This window comes from Chiloscyllium punctatum, chromosome 42 (assembly GCF_047496795.1).
Source record: "Chiloscyllium punctatum isolate Juve2018m chromosome 42, sChiPun1.3, whole genome shotgun sequence".
NCBI classification, from domain to species: domain Eukaryota; kingdom Metazoa; phylum Chordata; class Chondrichthyes; order Orectolobiformes; family Hemiscylliidae; genus Chiloscyllium; species Chiloscyllium punctatum.
In genome coordinates, this window is record NC_092780.1 from 3538711 (window position 1) to 3552386 (window position 13676).

Sequence of the window (13676 nt, forward strand, 5' to 3'; positions counted from 1 at the left end):
TGGCAGTACTTTTGGAATACTGTGTGCAATTCTGGTCTCCCTGCTATAAGAAGGATGTTGTGAAACTTGAAAAGGTTAAAAAAAGGTTTACAAGGATGTTGCCAGGATTGGAGGGTTTGAGCTACAGGGAGAGGCTGAAAGGCTGGGGCTGTTTACCCTGGAGCGTCGGAGGCTGAGGGGTGACATTATAGAGGTTTATAAAGTCATGAGGAGCATGGATAGGGTGAATAGGCAAGATATTTTCCCGAGGGTAGGCGATTTCAGAACTAGAGGGCGTAGGTTTAAGGTGAGAGTGCAGGGATTTAAAAGGGACCTAAGGGGCAACTTGCTCACACAGAGGGTGGTACGTATATGGAATGAGCTGCCAGAGGAAGTGGTGGAGGCTGGTACAATTACATCATTTAAAAGGCACCTGGATGGGTATATGAATAGGAAGGGTTTGGAGGTATATGGGCCAAATACTGGCAAATGGGACTAGATTTATTTAGGATATCTGATTGGTATAGATGAGTTGGACCAAAGGGTCTGTTTCTGTGCTGTAAATCTCTCTGACTTTATGACTGTATCCACCACTGATGCTCAATAGCAGCAATGTGTACTAACTACAAGATGCACTGCAGAAACTCACCAAAGATCCTCAGACAGCACCTTCCAAACCCATGACCACTTCCATCTAGCAAGACAAGGGCAGCAGATACATGGGGACACCACCCACTGCAAGTTCCCACCAAGCCACTCACCATCCTGACTTAGAAATATATAAATTCCTTCAGTGTTGCTGGGTCAAAGTCCTGGAATTCCCTCCCTAAGGGCATTGTGGGTCAACCCACAGCACATACTGGATTAGTGGTGCTGGAAGAGCACAGCAGTTCAGGCAGCATCCAACGAGCAGCAAAATCGACGTTTCGGGCAAAAGCCCTTCATCAGGAATAAACTGTAGTGGTTCAAGAAGGCAGCTCACCCCCACTTTCTCAAGGGGCAACTAGCGATGGGTAATAAATACTGGACCGACCAGAGACACCCATATCCCATGAGTGAATAAAAATAAAGGAGTGTTACATTTCAGGAGAGAAATTAAGAAACATCTTTTTCAAACAAAGGATGGGAGCAGCATTGAACTCTCTCCTATAAAACAGTGGCTGCTGGATCTGAGGGGAGGCAGTGGTCTGGAGGTAATGCCAATGGGGGTTGGTAATCTAGGACCAGAGGCCGATAATCTGCAGAACATGAGCTCAAATCCCACTATAGCAGATGGTGAAATTTGAATTCAATAAAAAAGTCTAGTGGTAAGCATGTAACCCTGTCAATATTGTTAAAAGCTCATGTGATTCACTAGTGTCCTTCAGGGAAGGAAATCTGCCATCCTCACCTGGTCTGACTCCAGATGTAGTTGACTCTTAACTGACCTTCAGGAATGGGCAAGAAATGCTGGCCAAGACAGTGGTGCCCATGTCCTATGAAATTAATCATGTTATATCTGAGACTGATAGATGCTTAGTAGAAAATCTCAGGAAGGAATTGGGATCCATTTGGACCAGGTGTGATCTCACTCAATGGCAGAACAGGCCTGAGAGAGTGTGGTGCCTCTTTCTGTTCTTCAATTCCAACTGATGCCCTTGGAACATATCCAGTATTCTCTTCGGCAGGAACAAATGAAAATCTCCCCAATCTGCCTTCCACTTGTTCACTGAACAAACCTCCTTGACACCTCTGTACTCAGTGTGTAACAGGAGTTGATTTTACCAGCTCTATTCTATCTGTGCATTTCCCTTTTAATTCCCACCCCTCATTCCACTCCTCTACAACCTACCTCCCTCCCTTTACCCTCCCTCACTCCCTCCCTTCCCTCATTACCTCCTCTACCTCCCTCTCCGCTCCCTCACTCCCTCCTCTACCTTACTCCCACCCTTCACCTCCTTCCCTCTCTCCTCCCTCCCTCTCCCCTCCCTCACTCCCTCCCCTCCCTCACTCCCTCCTCTACCTAACTCCCATCCTCTATCTCCCTCCTTCTCCTCTACCTCACTCCCTCTACTCCACATCAACTCCTCCCCTCCCTTCTACCTTTCTTCCTCCCCCTCCCCTCCATCTGACCCCTCCTGTCTCCCTCAGCATCTTCTTCCCTGGAGAGAATCCACAGAGAGCATTGAACCAGAAAGGCTTTCATTTCTATAGCACCTGTCATCACCTCAGAATGTCCCAAGCTGCGGTAAACACAGCCGCTGATTGGTGCACACCATGCTGCCATGACCAGGTAAAGGTTAAAGGTCTCTGCAGCTCAGATGTGACCTTGAGGAGTGCAATCACTGACTGGGAGATGGTGGATCCAGGCTGGGGAAAGGAAGATTGACAGGCTGAGAGATTAGGCAAATGTCAGCATGGAGAGAGGGAGCGAAAGGGGGGCCTGGGGTAAGAAAGAGGGAGATAGCATCAAGCAGAACTATCGAGTGTGGTTTACTGTCAATGAGATAAGGGACAGACCATTTTATCCTTTCATCCCACTGGAGAAGTCAGTGGAAGCACCATCCTCTCTCCCTGTTCACAGCAGGTTAATATATGGGCTGACAGAGATAGGAGCTGATGTTATTAACGTGCACAGGCTCCAGGCACAGTTTTTGCAAGACTTAGATAATGACCATTACCTTCTCAATCTTGTGGATATAATGCGTTTTTGACATCTGATCACAGCGCCTGTTTCAGGAGGAGAGACTGATATCAGGGGCTAGGTGACATCATGATGAAGTGTCACTTTACAGACATAATGGTATCTTGGAGCAGGAACAGCAGGGAAAGCCGGAGAGACACCTCCCTGGGGGAGCTGTGCCTGATAGAGCGGAGAGAGAGAGAGTGCTGGGAACAGATTGGCTCTTTACATGCAAGCTGCTGGCGGAGGCATGGAGGGTACCGGGGATGGGGGTGGGATGGGTGGGGAAGGTGGGGGAGATCCACATTTCAACTTCCAGTATGGCATCACCAGAATTACATTCCCTGCTCTAAAGCCGGGCAAATCAAATTTCTCAACAAATCCAGTAATCCACTGTCCAGAGATATTCTGTGGTAGACTGGAACTTCCAGTAGCTGGTCTCTAGGGTCAGCAGTGGTTCAGTAAGAAACACCTCACCTGAGGGAGTGCCGCACTGTCGGAGGGTCAGTACTGAGGGAGTGCCGCACTGTTGGAGGGTCAGTGCTGAGGGAGTGCCGCACTGTCAGAGGGTCAGTGCTGAGGGAGTGCTGCACTGTCAGAGGGTCAGTGCTGAGGGAGTGCTGCACTGTCGGAGGGTCAGTGCTGAGGGAGTGGGCACTGTCGGAGGGTCAGTGCTGAGAGAGTGCTGCACTGTCAGAGGGTCAGTGCTGAGGGAGTGCTGCACTGTCAGAGGGTCAGTGCTGAGGGAGTGGGCACTGTCGGAGGGTCAGTGCTGAGGGAGTGCTGCACTGTCAGAGGGTCAGTGCTGAGGGAGTGCCGCACTGTCAGAGGGTCAGTGCTGAGGGAGTGCTGCACTGTCGGAGGGTCAGTGCTGAGGGAGTGCCGCACTGTCGGAGGGTCAGTGCTGAGGGAGTGCCACACTGTCGGAGGGTCAGTGCTGAGGGAGTGCTGCACTGTCGGAGGGTCAGTGCTGAGGGAGTGCTGCACTGTCGGACGGTCAGTGCTGAGGGAGTGCTGCACTGTCGGAGGGTCAGTGCTGAGGGAGTGCTGCACTATCAGAGGGTCAGTGTTGAGGGAGTGCTGCACTATCGGAGGGTCAGTGCTGAGGGGTGCTGCACTGTTGGAGGGTCAGTGCTGAGGGAGTACTGCACTGTGGAAGGGACAGTGCTGATGGAGTGCTGTACTGTGGGAGGGACAGTGCTGAGGGAGTGCTGCACTGTCAGAGGGTCAGTGCTGCACTGTCGAAGGCTCAGTGCTGAGGGAGTGCCGCATCGTTGGAGGGTCAGTGCTGAGGGAGTGCTGCACTGTCGGAGGGTCAGTGCTGAGGGAGTGCTGCACTGTGGGAGGGACAGTGCTGAGGGAGTGCTGCACTGTCAGAGGGTCAGTGCTGCACTGTTGGAGGGTCAGTGCTGAGGGAGTGCTGCACTGTGGGAGGGAGAGTGCTGAGGGAGTGCTGCACTGTCGGGGGGACAGTGCTGAGGGAGTGCTGCACTGTCGGGGGGACAGTGCTGAGGGAGTGCTGCACTGTCGGGGGGACAGTGCTGAGGGAGTGCTGCACTGTGGGAGGGACAGTGCTGAGGGAGTGCTGCACTGTGGGAGGGACAGTGCTGAGGGAGTGCTGCACTGTCAGGGGGACAGTGCTGAGGGAGTGCTGCACTGTCGGGGGGACAGTGCTGAGGGAGTGCTGCACTGTGGGAGGGACAGTGCTGATGGAGTGCTGCACTATGGGAGGGACAGTGCTGAGGGAGTGCTGCACTGTCAGGGGGACAGTGCTGAGGGAGTGCTGCACTGTCAGGAGGACAGTGCTGAGGGACTGCTGCACTGTCAGGGGACAGTGCTGAGGGAGTGCTGCACTGTCGGGGGGATAGCGCTGATGGAGTGCTGCACTGTCAGGGGGACAGTGCTGAGGGAGTGCTGCACTGTCGGGGGGACAGCGCTGATGGAGTGCTGCACTGTGGGAGGGACATTGCTGAGGGAGCGCTGCATTCTCGGAGGGTCAGTGTTGGATGCAGCTCTGCAGGCTCAGAGATCCCCATCCACCCTGCCTGGTGTGTGTAAAAATGCCCTCTGTGGTGTTTTAAGAGAAGTGGAGTACTCCCTGGTGTCCTGCTCACTCCTTCTTTACCATCACAAAAAGTCAAGGTCATTATCATTGCCACCACATTATCATCATCATCATCATCATCAGATATGGAGTCTTGCTGTGCACAAATTAGCTGTTGTGTGGAATACATTGCAATAGTAATTACATTTCCAGATTAATCCATGAGCTTTGAAGCAATTTCGGAGGTTATGAAAGGTGCTATATAAATGTACCTTTCTTTTCTTCCTATTCTCCCACTTCCAAGCTCCACGTTAGAGTGTTCCTTCCAGGAGACAGACAGTCTGCCCATGGCCATCTTTGTGGTAGGGGAAGTGGTTTAAAGGAGTGTGAGAAACCTTTATGTTGCAGTGAATAAAAATGACCAAAATAGTGGTCACTATGTTATGAGACAACGGGCTAATATTTGCATATAGACAATACAAGGGAGATACCAATCTTAGAAAATGGATAATTTAAAAGTCACACATCAGAAGGAATGAAGGTCCTTTATTGATCATAAAATGGGAAAAATTAATCGGGGGTTCTACACAAACCAAGATTAAAGATCACATGTTGCAAAGAGGTAAGGTCACTGACAGGGATGCCTCATTTTGTGAAACTTGTCTTGACCTAAAACAGAAAGGGATTTGCTAACCTGAGCAATTTCAGACTCTTAAAAATATATTCATTTTGTAACTGATCTTCTGTAGCTTTGAGCATATGTATAAGGGCGGCACGCTGGCACAGTGGTTAGCACTGCTGCCTCACAGCGCCAGAGACCCGGGTTCAATTCCCGCCTCAGGCGACTGACTGTGTGGAGTTTGCACATTCTCCCCGTGTCTGCGTGGGTTTCCTCCGGGTGCTCCGGTTTCCTCCCACACTCCAAAGATGTGCAGGTCAGGTGAATTGGCCATGCTAAATTGCCCGTAGTGTTAGGTAAGGGGTAGATGTAGATGTAGGGGTATGGGTGGGTTACGCTTCGGCGGGGCGGTGTGGACTTGTTGGGCCGAAGGGCCTGTTTCCACACTGTAAGTAATCTAATCTATTGTGGGTCCCAACATGTAACAATCTGTTGCTGATGCGGATTGTCCTTTAAGATCCTGTAATTCCTACCACATCATTCATCCTATCAATGGCAGCAGTGTCCTTTGTCTAATAGGTCTCAACCTTCTCCAGTTCTCTATCTCTCTCTCCTGCCTTAAAAATCTTCCTTACGATCCTGTCTGTTTTGTCACCCCTGCATCTATGAAGTTTCTCTTCAACAAAGTTGCTATATAAATGCACACAAACATTGTTTATAAACTGCGGTCAGTAAGAGTGCAATTGTAAGTTGCAGTCCATTACTGCCTCTGATGTAATCTTCCTTTCTGGTCGTTGTGTCTGTAGTAATGTGTGACATCTCAAATATGGTGTCTTGTTTTGAATATCTTCTGGTTTTCCAAAAGGTCATCAACCTGAAACTTATCTCTTGTTCCTATTCTTCCCCAGGGGTTGCCTAACCTGCTGAGATTTTTACATATCCTGTTATATTTCAGTTATCGATATTTTGGGATGTGGAATGATTTGAATAGTCACCCTTAGGGGACACTTTTGTTAAAATTGTTCCAGTCAATGCATTGGAAATTAAAAGGTGTGTCTAACAGTGACCATGAAAACCATTTATGACCATTGATTGTCATAAAATCCCACCTGGTTCATCAACAACATTTAGGGAAGGAAATCTACTATCCTTACCTGGTCACATTGTGGATGTGACTCCAGACCCACACAATGTGGTTGACTCTTAACTGTTCTTGGAAATGACCCAGCAAGTTACTCCGCTGTATCAAACTACTACCAAGTCTGATAAAGAGAATGCAACAGGATGGATAACTGACATTAACAGGGGCATTGGGAATCACAACTTCATACACAGTGCTGTCAACTCTGAAAGTCCTTCTTACTAACACGTGCTACAACTGGGAGAGCCATCTCACAGACTAGTCAAGCAATAGTCTGACACAGTCGTACTCATTTCTTACAGACAATGTTCCAGACACGACTATCTCCATCCCTGGATGTGTTCTGTCCCATCGGCAGGACAGACCAGGCAGGGGTGATGGCACTGGGGGAGACAGTTGGGAGGGAGTGCCCTACAATCCTGAACATTGGTTGTGGGACCCAATGAAGTCTCATAGCATCCGATCAAACATGGGCAAGGAAACCTCCTGCTGGTTATCCCTTACCAGCCCCCCCCTCGGCTGATGATTCAGTGCTCCTCCATGTTTAATCCCACTTGGAGGAAGCATTGAATATGATAAGGGGCACAGGATGCACTCTGGGTAGAGGATTTCAAAGTCCACCATCAAGTGGCTCAGTAGCACCTCAACTAAATAAGCCATCTAGCTCTAAAGGCGCACATTGCTGGACTGGCTCTGTGATAGGTGGTGAATGAGTGAACAAGTGAAGAGACATTGTCCTCTGTCAACGAAAGTATCAACAGGAAATGGTCAGGGCTGGGACCCTCTGATTTCTGTCCCTGTCCTCAAGAGTGACCACTGCACAGACCTTTTGATGACAAGATCCCCTCTTCATATTGATGATTCCCTCTGTTGTGTAGTGTGGCATTGTCACCTGAGGATCAATGGAATAAATTTCAAACAGACTTAGTAAACAGATGGGCATCCAGAAATCACTCTGCACAATCTGCAACAGAATAGAATTCACCACAATCTGTACCCTCACGGCCCGGCATATCCCCCACTCAACCATTACACCAAGCCAAGGGATCGACTGTGGTTCAATGGAGAGTGCAGGAGGGCATGCCAGGGGTAGTGCCTAGAAGTGAGGTGTCAACCTGGTGAAGCTACTAATCAGGATTACTTGCATGCCAATCAACGTAACAGCAAGTGTTGGACAGAGCTAAGGCGACCAATGGATCAGATCTAAGCTCTGCAATCCTGCCACATCCAGTTGTAAATGGTGGTGGACAATTAAAAAAACTCTCTGGAGGAGGAGGCTCCGCAAATATCCCCATTGTCAATGATGGAGCTGCCCAACTCATCAGAGCAAAAGATAAGGCTGAAGCACTTGCAGCAGTCTTCAACCAGAAGTGTTGAGTGGATGATCCATTTTGGGCTCCTCCAGAGGACCCTGGCATCAGAGCACCAGTCGTCAATCAATTCGATTCATTCCATATAATACTAGGAAATGGCTGGAAGCGTTGGATACTGCAAAGACCATGGGCCCTGACAACATTCTGGCAATAGGACTGAAGACAAGTGCTCCAGAATTTGGTGCATCCCTAGCCAAGCTATTCCAGTCCAGCTACAACAGAATAAGTGCCACTCCCTCCTCCCACTTTGCAATGTTTCTTGGACTTTAGGATTTTATAATGAAATGAATCACAGAGAGTTAAAAGAAAACAAAGAACTGTAGATGCCGGACATCAGAAACAAAAACAGAGATTGCTGGAGAAACTCAGCAAGTCTGGCAGCAATCTGTGGAGGGGAGTTAATGTTTCACATCCAGTGACTCTTCTTCAGAATCACAGACAGTGTTTTGCTCAACTCATGAACTTTTTAATTAAAACAAACCTCCTAAAGCCCTGATATAAAACTCTAAACTGTTTGAAATGACACAATACTTTAATTGGTTTGTTAATCACTTCTCAACTTGACCTCAGCTCCCACCCCAAACACTCAAAATCACTGAGACATATTAGGAAAAGAAAACTTTTGTTGCAAACCAGAGGTAAAGCCTCATGTTTCTGTCCAATCCTTACTTAATTCAGACCCAAAGCCCTTGGATTCCGTTGCAACCTTTAGGTTACCTTAACCTCTCAGCCCCAGTTCCCTTGGTACAATAGTCCATGTACTGACCAGGTTCCAATCCTGTTGTGTGAGCTGATCAATCTCTGAATTGCATCAGGCCCCAGCTCATGGTATTTCCCTGCACCTTGCCCCATGGTAGCAGTCAGACAGTGTTGCATCCCTCTTGTTATGTATTTGTGCTGAGGTCTTAGTTATTTTTTGTAACAGTTAAGGCCAAGTGTTATAGGCCTTTTTTTCATGTTTCAAAAAGTTCAGTTGGCAGAGATTCCAAAACTATGTTGAGACATCTACCTGACAATATGGGAAATTATCCAGGTATGTCCTGCACACAAAAAAACAGGACAAATCCAACCCAGCCAATTACCGCCCCATCAGTCTAATCTCGATCATCAGTAAAAAGTGATGGAAGGTGTCATCAACAGGGCTATCAAAAAACGCCTGTCAGCAATAAGCTGCTCAGTGATGCCCAGTTTGGGTTCCACCAGGGCCAGTCAGCTCCTGACTTCATTACAGACTTGGGTCAAACAAAAAAGCTGAATTCCAGAGGAGAGGTAAGGCGTCACTGCCCTTGAGATCTAACTGAAAGTGGCATCAATTGGGCAATTTAGCATGGCCAATTCACCTGACCTGCACATCTTTGGACTGTGGGAGGAAACCGTAGCAACCGTGTCACATTCCTGATGAAGGGCTTATGCTTGAAATGTCGATTCTCCTGCTCCTCAGATGCTGCCTGACCTGCTGTGCTTTCCCAGCACCACTCTCTCAACTCTGATCTCCAGCATCTGCAGTCCTCACTTTCTTGGGCAGGAATGTGTCCAGTTCACAGAGATCTCAACACTGATTCTTGACCCCATGTATTCTCACGGTCCCATGTGCACAAGGAATATTCCTGCTGCTTACCATATGCCACCCTCCCTGAGCTGATAAATCAGTACGTCTCCCTGTAAACTGTGAAGGTGGTGGTGTAATGGTGATGTCACTGGGTTAGGAATCCAGGCTAATGCTTCACCGGGGGGGGGGGCATGGTTTCAAATCCCATCATGGTGGTTGGTGAAATTTGAATTTAATAAAAATCTACAATAAAAGGTTGGTCTAATTGTGACCAGGTATCCCTGGTGCATGTTGTAAAAACCCACCTGGTTCACTCCTGTCCTTCAGCGAAGGAAATCTGCCACACTTGTCTGATCTGGCCGATATGTGAGTGCAGACCCACTCACAATGTAATTGACTCTTAACTGAGTTCTGGGCAGTTAGGGATGGGCAATAAATGCTGGTTTAGCTGTGAATAAATGAATACAAATAAACTACCACTTGGAAGGAGCACTGAGGATAGCAAGGACACAGAATGTAATCCAAGAGGGGGTACATCACCAAGAGTGGCTTGGGAGCAGTAGTACTGACTGAGGTGGTCATGTCCTATCATTCTGGGCTTGTGACGCTTGATGAAAGGTGTCAAGACTGGGTTGTTAAGTATGTTCAATACTGAGTTAGACAGAATTTTAACCAGGAAGGAAGTCAAGGATTGTAGGCAAAGGTAGGAAAGTGAAGTTAAGGATTTTCTGATCTGCCATGATCTCATTGAACAATAGATCATACTTAACGGGCTGAATGGTCTACTTCTGGTCCAATGTCTTATTGTCTTTTGCAGCAACTCCAGTCTGGGTATCCATGAAGCACTCTGGGCCTTCAGCAGCAGAATTGTACTCCATTACAATCTGTAATCCCCCTGCCCAGCATACTCCACACTCGACCATTATCAAGTTTTGGATCAATCCTGGTTCAATGACGAAGGTAGGTGAGAAACCAGTTCCAGCTGAAAACAAGAAGGATACTACTACAATTATACCACAGGATTAAAGTTGTAAAGAATAACCCCCTAATGCCTGCTACATTAGACGGTGTCTTCAATCAAATCATCACAGGGGTCTCCATGACAACAACGCTCCTTCAAACTCAAACACCTGATGTTACCCAGCATGGTGTTAAAACATCTCAAAACAAACCCACCTTCTCAGTGAGCAAGCTCACAGCCTGATCCACAACCTGAGCTACAAACCTTTTCCAAGAACATAAAAGTACAATGATAAAGAGGATACAGCAAATCCAACATCATCTTCTAACTGAAGACAAAAGAATGTTACAGAAGTATAAACCTTTGCAGAACAGATCCGCATCTGTGAGCATTCATTATACAAATTACAAAGCGTTGGCTATTTAGATCTATGATGAATGAGGAGAAATGTTTTTATTCTGTCATTGGTGAATGTTTGCAATTCTCTGCCCAGAAACTGAGGATACGTTGTCATTGTGCATGTTCAGGATAGAAGTCGATAGGTTTTTGGATTAGAGTCATAGAGTCATTGGGATGTATAGCATGGAAACAGATCCTTCAGTCCAACTCGTCCATGCCAACCAGATATCTTTGCTAAGCCTAGTCCCATTTGCCAACACTTGACCCATACCCCTCTAAATTCTTCCTATTCATGCACCCATGCAGATGCCTTTTAAATGCTGTAATTGTACCAGCCTCCACCATTTCCTCTGGCAGCTGATTCCATGCACACATCACCCACGTTGCCCCTTAGGTCCCTTTTAAATCTTTCCCCTCTCACCTTAAGCCTATGCCCTCTAGTTTTGAACTCCTGCACCCCAGGGAAAAGATTAGATTTCCTACAGTATGGAAACAGGCCCTTTGGCCCAACAGGTCCTCACCAACTCTCCCAGACCAATTCCCCTACCCTATATTTAACGCAGACTAATGCACCTAACACTATGGGCTAGTTAGCATGGCCAATTCACCTGACCTGCACACCTTTGGATTGTGGTAGGAAACCGGAGCACCCGGAGGAAACCCACACAGACACGGAGAGAATGTGCAAACTCCACACAGATAGCCACCTGAGGCTGGAACCAAACCTGAGTCCCTGGTGCTGTGAGACAGAGTGTTAACCACTGAGCCCCTTGTCAATTTACCCTACCCAAGCCCCTCATGATTTTATAAACTTCTCTAAGATCACCCCTCAGCCTCTGACGCTCCAGAGAAAACAACCCCAGCCTATTCAACCTCTCCCTATAGCTCCAACCCTCCATCTCTGGCAACATCCTTTTCTAAATCCTTTCAAGTTTCACAACATCCTTCCTATAGCAGCAAGACCAGAAATGCACACAATATTCTAATATTGGCCTAACCAATGTCCTGTACAGCCACAACATGGTCTCCCAACTCCTGTACTCAATGCGCTGAATCTAAAGTTGCGGGGGAAGAAGTGTGAAGGTAGAGACTCAGATGGATGCGTTAATTGAATTAAATTTTGCTAATTGAGATAAGGACAAGAGAATTCTCTCTGATGTCTAAACCATTGTTTATTTGTCAACCTTGTTTTTCCTCAACAAGGCCATTAAATCATTCACCTTCACCCAAACTAGCACATACAGCCTTCATTTAACTGAAAGACGCAGCCCTGACAGTGCAACATTCTCTGAGTACTGTACTGGAGTTTCAGCTGGGAATACACACTGAGTTAGAGACAAAAAACTGCAGATGTTGGAATCCTGGCAGGAGGCTGGAAGAACACAGCAAGCCAGGCAGCATCAGTAGGTGGAGAAGTCAACGTTTCAGGTCTAACCCTTCTTCAGTACTGAGAATACACACTGATGACTCTTGTGTGGAATTTAAGATCATAAACTGGTGGATAAAGTACAATACAATAGATACATCTGGGAGAGAGAAGGCAAAGGGAACTTAGGAGACAAAACAGTCATTGACATAATTGTAGTCAGCTGCAGTATGGATGTGAAACTTAATTCATGGCTAATTAATAGAGAAAGATCCCAGAAAGAAATCTCCTCTCCATCTCTCTTTAATTATAATTCTTTGCTGATTCAGAGAAGGTTTAGTTGGGCTCAGCTCCTGAGGGGATGGTAAATATTTGACAATGGCCCAATTGTTGACCTGTTTCCTTCCTTTGAAGAGGCCTTTCCTGATGAGTTTTAATTTGGACAATGAGATGTTTGCGTTGATGCAATATTCCCAGTCACTGGGGAAAGTCAGTAATGCTTCCATCTGTTACCAAAGGCAGGGGTGGGGAGGAAGGAACTCTGTGAGCTCAGTGTGTATTTTAATATTGGTTTTTTGACACAGATAAGCAATTTAAAATAAAACCCGGAAGGAATTCACTTGTGGAGCCGGATTCTTCATGAGCCTTCAGCAATAGAGGTGACGGGTAAATATCCCTGTGAGAGGTGAAATCACTCCTTTGGTGGAGTCTAATCAGTGACTATTTCCTTTTTGTGGACTTTGGCTCTTTACATCCCTCAGTTGTGAGGGAAAAAATGCTGAAGCTTAGAATTCATGATCCATAGCTCCAAGCGACATCTTTATGAGTGACACTACCAGCTCCAGCACACTGCTCACTCCTTACCCTTCCTGTTATTTATCTGTTAGTCTCACCCACTCTGATTTCTTCACATTCAAGTTCAGCTCTGAATTGGAGGATTTGAAAGATTGGTTCTAAAATGTTGCAGCAACCTGGGTTGCAGTGATGTCTGAGCTTGGAGTGTGAATGTCAACTTCCTTTACTGTAATCATCATCCTACAGTCTCTCCTATCTGGTCCCTTGCCTTTCACTATCTGAAGCTCACCTGAATCTCTGCTGTCCTGTGTCCTCACACTGGGTCCTGTTCACCCATCACCCCTACATTCACTGACTACATTGTCTCCTGGTTGAGAAACGTTCTCATTTTCAAATTCTCATCCTTGTTTGAAATCCCCCTCTTGCCTCACCCTTACCTATTTCTTTGACATAGCTTGAAATCTCTTGTGTTCCTCCAAATCTTGCACATCCTCGATTTTAATTGTTTCACCATTGACTTCTGTCTGCTGGGGATCCAAGCTCCGGGATTCCCTCCTTAAACCTCGCTGCCTGGCTCTCTTCCTTTCGAACACACCTTAAAGCCTATTTCTTTCATCAAACATTTGGTCACCAGATTGAGTATAACCTTATATGGCTTGGAGTCAGATTATGTTCAATAATTGCTGCTGGTGATGCTTTAAGGATGCAATGTAGATATTTTCTAATCACCGGTTCAGAGATGTTGTAAAACATCTGGCCCATAGGTAGGGAAAGGATGCTATGTAAAT